The sequence below is a fragment of the Cryptomeria japonica genome, unplaced genomic scaffold (assembly GCF_030272615.1).
Source record: "Cryptomeria japonica unplaced genomic scaffold, Sugi_1.0 HiC_scaffold_73, whole genome shotgun sequence".
Classification (NCBI taxonomy): Eukaryota; Viridiplantae; Streptophyta; class Pinopsida; order Cupressales; family Cupressaceae; genus Cryptomeria; species Cryptomeria japonica.
The window spans coordinates 543,793-550,000 of record NW_026728895.1 but is presented as its reverse complement, the minus strand read 5'-3'; the positions used below and the strand labels follow the sequence as shown (position 1 = coordinate 550,000).

General features: G+C 62.9%; 1 non-coding gene across 1 annotated transcript; it reads right to left on the bottom strand.

Annotated features, from left to right (window-relative positions):
* Positions 1-3,524: 3,524 nt before the first annotated feature.
* LOC131863926 (5S ribosomal RNA) lies at positions 3,525-3,643 on the bottom strand. The gene has a single exon (XR_009362818.1). It is a non-coding gene; the product is annotated as a 5S ribosomal RNA (ribosomal RNA).
* Positions 3,644-6,208: the final 2,565 nt, after the last annotated feature.

Sequence of the window (6,208 nt, the reverse complement as noted above, 5' to 3'; positions counted from 1 at the left end):
CGGAGCCCGGTTTGCCCCGGGGTGCGCACCTCGCGTGCACCTTCGCCGGGGTGGGCACCTTGGTGTGCAGACCTTGGCTGGGTTGCGCGCCCTGGTGGGCACCATGGTGCGCACCAAGGAGCGCTCCGAAGTGTGCTCCAAGGTGCGGCCTGCACGAAGTCGGAGCCCGGTTTGCCCCGGGTGTGCACCTCGGGTGGGCACCTTGGTGCGCATGCCTTGCCTGGGCTGCGCACCAGGGCGGGCTCAAGATGGCACCCGCGTTCCTTTTTTTTCACTATCTTTCAAAACGGAAATTTTAAAATCTCATTTTTTTTTGCCTTTTTCTGGAAATTAGTGAAGGCAGCGCATCAAAGGTGCGCACCTCGCTGCCCACCACGGTGCGCAACGCCGGTGGGCACCCGGGAGTGCTTCGAAGTGTGCTCCAAGGTGCTGCGTGCACGTTGTCGGAGCCCGGTTTGCCCCGGGTGCGCACCTCGCGTGCACCTTCGTCGGGGTGGGCACCTTGGCTGGGTTTGCCCCGGCTGCGCTCCGAAGCGGGGTTATTGGAGCGCCGCCTCTTTTTTTGTCGGAGCGTTTGGTGGGGTTTCTCGCATTGGCTCTTCCGAGGCCCGGTTGCCACCCTGGCGCGCACGAAGTCGGAAGTAGGGTTAATTGCCCGGGTGCGCACCTTTGCCAGGGTGGGCACCTTACCTGGGCTGCGCACCAGGGCGGGCTCAAGATGGCACGCGCGTTCCGTTTTTTTCACTATCTTTCAAAACGGAAATTTTAAAATCTCCTTTTTTTTTTGCCTTTTCTGGAAATTAGTGAAGGCAGCGCATCAAAGGTGCGCACCTCGCTGCCCACCTTGGTGTGCTCTGAGGTGCGCACCCGGGAGCGCTACGAAGTGTGCTCCAAGGTGCGGCGTGCACGTTGTCGGAGCCCGGTTTGCCCCGGGTGCGCACCTCGCCTGCACCTTGGCCGGGGTGGGCACCTTGGCTGGGTTTGCCCAGGGTGCGCTCCGAAGCGGGGTTACTGGAGCGCCCCCTCTTTTTTTGTCAGAGCGTTTGGTGGGGTTTCTCGCATTGGCTCTTCCCAGGCCCGGTTGTTGGGTGCGCTCCCACCCTGGCGCGCGCGAAGTTGGAAGTTGGGTTAATTGCCCGGGCGCGCACCTTCGCCAGGGTGGGCACCTTGGTGCGCACACCTTGGCTGGGCTGCGCACCAGGGCGGGCTCAAGATGGCACCAGCATTCCCTTTTTCTCACTATCTTTCAAAACGGAAATTTTAAAATCTCGTTTTTTTTTTGCCTTTTATGGAAATTAGTGAAGGCATCGCATCAAAGGTGCGCACCTCGCTGCCCACCTTGGTGTGCTCTGAGGTGCCCACCACGGTGCGCAACGCCGGTGCGAACCCGGGAGCGCCCCGATGTGTGCTCCAAGGTGCGGCGTGCACGAAGTCGGACCCCGGTTTGCCCCGGGTGCGCACCTCGCGTGCACCTTGGTGCGCACACCTTGGCTGGGTTGCGCGGCCTGGTGGGCACCATGGTGCGCACCAAGGAGCGCTCCGAAGTGTGCTCCAAGGTGCGGCGTGCACGAAGTCGGAGCCCGGTTTGCCCCGGGTACGCACCTCGCGTGCACCTTCGCCGGGGTGGGCACCTCGGCTGGGTTGCGCGCCCTGGTGCGCACCAAGGAGCGCTCCGAAGTGTGCTCCAAGGTGCGGCGTGCACGAAGTCGGAGCCCGGTTTGCCCCGGGTGCGCACCTTCGCCGCGGTGCGCACCATGGCGTGCACGAAGTCGGAGCCCGGTTTGCCCCGGGTGCGCACCTCGCGTGCACCTTCAGCGGGGTTGCGCGCCCTGGTGGGCACCATGGTGCGCACCAAGGAGCGCTCCGAAGTGTGCTCCAAGGTGCGGCGTGCACGAAGTCGGAGCCCGGTTTGCCCCGGGTGCGCACCTCGCGTGCACCTTCGGCGGGGTTGCGCGCCCTGGTGGGCACCATGGTGCGCACCAAGGAGCGCTCCGAAGTGTGCTCCAAGGTGCGGCGTGCACGAAGTCGGAGCCCGGTTTGCCCCGGGTGCGCACCTCGCGTGCACCTTCGCCGCGGTGGGCACCATGGCGTGCACGAAGTCGGAGCCCGGTTTGCCCCGGGTGCGCACCTCGCGTGCACCTTCGCCGGGGTGGGCACCTCGGCTGGGTTGCGCGCCCTGGTGCGCACCAAGGAGCGCTCCGAAGTGTGCTCCAAGGTGCGGCGTGCACGAAGTCGGAGCCCGGTTTGCCCCGGGTGCGCACCTCGCGTGCACCTTCGCCAGGGTGGGCACCTCGGTGCGCACACCTTCTCAATGTTTTCTTGCCTTTTCTGGAAATTGGTGAAGGCAGCGCATCAAAGGTGCGCACCTCGGTGTGCTCCGAGGTGCGAACCCGAGAGCGCTCCGAGGTGCCCACGAAGTCGAAAGTCGGGTTAATTGCATTGTTTTCCCCGGGTGCGCTCCGAGGTGCGCAACATCGGCGCGCACCAAGGAGGGCTCCGAAGTGTGCTCCAAGGTGCGCACGATGGCGTGCACCTCTGGTGCGCACGATTCGGAGCTCGGTTTGACCGGGGTGCGCACACCTTGGCTGGGTTGCGCACCTTTTGTGCGCTCCAAGGTGCGCACGAAGTCGGAGCTCGGTTTGCCCCGGGTGCGCACCTTCGCCAGGGTGCGCACCTTGATGCGCACGCCTTGGCTGGGCTGCGCACCTTGGTGGGCGCCATGGTGCGCACCTTTCGTGCGCTCCAAGGTGCGCACGAAGTCGGAGCTCGGTTTGCCCCGGGTGCGCACCTTGGTGGGCGCCATGGTGCACTCCGAGGTGCCCAAGATTGGTGCGCACCAAGGAGCGCTCCGAAGTGCGCTCCAAGGTGCGCGCGAAGTCGAAAGTTGGGTTAATTGTCCGGTTTGCCTCGGGTGCGCACCTTGCGTGCACCTTCGCCAGGGTGGGCGCCTTGGTGCGCACACCTTGGCTGGGCTGCGCACACCTTGGCACCCGCGTTTCCTTCATTTTAAATTTTTTTTTTTTACAATCTCTCAAGTGGGAAATTCTATAATCTCAACTTTTTTTGCCTTTTCAGGAAACTTTTGAATGGAGCGCATCATTGGTGCGCTCCGAAGTGTGCTCCAAAGCTCTCTCCAGCTGCGTGCACCTGCCCCGGCCGCGCACCCGGCCCCGCCCAGCTTCGCTCACCTGTCCCGGGCGTCTGGTGCGGAACCTTAGAGTAAGAAACATCACCGTGCACCTTGGCCAACGTGCGCGACTCGACCGAGCGCGCACTGGCCGAGGTGCACACCGATTTCACCTGGGTGCGCGCGCAGCACCTCGGGCGCACCGGGGTGCGCGCACAACGCCCGGGTTGCACCGTGGCCTGTGTGCTCGGGGCGCCTCGGGTGCGCGCTCGGTGTCGCCCCCCGCGCGCGCGGTAGTGCGGGCAGCGCACCCCGGCCCGGCCCGGCCCCGACGAGAACGCAAACGGGCAAAAGGTTTATTCAAATAGCATTGCGACGCCCGGCGAAAAACTAAAAAAGGGTGCAACACCGGGACTTCCCGGGAGGTCACCCATCCCAGTACTACTCCGGCCCAAGCGCGCTTAACTGCGGAGTTCTGATGGGATCCGGTGCACTAACGCTGGTATGATCGCACCCGTTATGAGCTTGTCGCAGTGTGTACTTAGCAAACCGCGACCCACGTGCGAATCCACCCCGGCCACCCACCCCCGTCGAGGTGCACACCCTCCCTCGCGAAGTGCGCCCCGTTCGCCAAGTGTGAGCCCTGCCCGGGTGCGCGCACCTTGCTAGGGCGTCGGGTGTGCACCCGGCCCGGCCTACGTGCGTGCACCTGGAGGGGGCGTCGTGTGCGTGCAGTGTCCCGTCTGCAACGCGGTGCCCACACACCACCTCGGGCGCAACGACCTGCGCTCACATGTGGGCCGAGTGCACCTTGGTGCATGTTCGGGGCGCCTCGGGTGCACGCTCGATCTTGCCCTGGTGCACCAAGGCGCTCGGTTTGCCCCGGGTGCGCACTTGGTGCAAGGTGGGCACCCAAAATAGGGATCAAGCACCAAAACACAAGTTTCGGGATGCAAAATGGGACCCAAGGACCACAAATGCGTTCCAAGACCCATGATGGGTCCACGAGAACAAAAATGTGTTCCGAGACTTAATAAACAAATATTGGGTTTTAGGAGAAGAAACATGCTCTGATGCCCAAAACGAGAATCGACCCCGAAAAGGCCACAGGCCAAAAGTGGGATGCGAGACAAAAAAAAATGGGACCCGAGGACCAAAATTGGGTTCCCAGGTCGAAGACAGGGCAACCGGACAAGAAACGACCTCTAAGGCTCGAAATGAGTCCCGACGACTAAAACTTGACAAGAAGCACCCATCAGGCACCCAACTCGACACCCATGGGATGCCGACCCACCCGGGCTTCCACCTAGCACACCTTGGCACCCACCCACCCTCGCACCCAACCTCGCACCCAACTTAGCACCTTTGAACCCACATTGGCACTCACCCTGACCCTGGCACCTTGGAACCCACATTGGCACTCACCTTGACCCTGGCACCCACCTTTGCACTCACCTTGGGACCCACCCTGGCTCCCACCTCGGCACCCACCCAGACACCCACCTTGGTTCCTTGGCACCCACCTTGGATCCTTGGCACCCACCCCGACACCCACCTTGGCACGCAACTTGGCTACTTGCCACCCACCTTGGCTCCTTGACGCCCACCCCGACAACCACCCCGTGACCTACCCTGGCTAGGGTTGGTGCACACCCACCCTGGTGCCCACCTTGGCACCCACCCTATGACCCACCTTGGCACGCACCTTAGTACCCACCCCGTTACCCACCCTAGGACCCACCCCGTGACCCACCTTGGCCAGGGTGGGTGCACCCACCCTGGTGCCCACCTTGGCACCCACCCATCCTAGCACCCAGCCTGTGACCGGGCTTGGAACCCAACCTTGCACCCGCACCCGTCTTGGCCAGTGTGGGTGCGCACCCATCCTGGCACCCACGTTGTGACACACCCTTTAACCCACGCACCCTAGCACCCACGTTGGCACCCACCTTGGAACCCAACCTAGCAACTTGGCACCCACCCCGTGACCCACCTTGGCATCCACCATAGCAGTCGCCGACTTGGCACCCACCTCGGCACCCACCTTGACACTTGTGGACCCACCTTGCCACTCACCCTAGCATCGACCCATCCTAGCACCCACCCTGGCACCTTTGCACCCTAGCACTCACCCATCCTAGCACCTAACCTGTGACCCACCTTGACACTCACCCTCGCACCCACCTTGGAACCCAACCTAGCACCCACCCACCCTGACACCAACCCTAGCACCTACCCACCCTTGCACCCACCCTGTGACCCATCTTGGCACCCACCCATCCTACCACTCAACCTATCACCCACCTTCTCACCCACCTTGGCATCCACCTTAGCACCCACCCACACTGGCACCTTGGCACCCACCTCGGGCAAGGTGGGTGCACACCCACCCTGGCACCCAATTTAGAACCCACCGAGCATGTTACCCACCTTGGCACCCACATTGCAGCCCACCCTAGTACCCACCCTATGACCCACATTGGCATCCACACCCTAGCACCCAGGCACCTCGACACCCGCCTTGACACCCACCCTAGCACTGAACCTGTGACCCACCTTGGAACTCACCCTAGAACCCACCCACCCTGTGAACCACCTTGGCATCCACCTTAGCACCCACCCACCTTGGCACCCACTCTAGCACTCACCCATCCTAACACCCAACTTGTTACCCACCTTGGCACCCGCCCTCGCGTCCACCTTGAAACCCACCCTAGCACCCACCCACGCAGGAGCCCACCTTGGCACCCAACCTAACACCCACGCATCCTGGCACCCAACTTGTGACCCACCTTGGAACCCACCCTAGTACCCACCTTTGAACCCACTATATCACCAACCCACCTTGGCACCCACCCTATGACCCTCTTTGGAATCCACCCTAGCACGCACCCACCCTGGCACCCACCATGGAGCGCACCCTAGCACCCACCCACCTCGGCACGCACCTCAACACCCACCTTGGTGTGCGCACTGCGCCAACCTCTCAAAGACCCTATGTGGTGCGCTCCAAAGTGTACACCTTTGGTGCGCTCCAAGGTGCGCACCTTTGGTGCACACCGAGGTGCACACCAAAGTGTG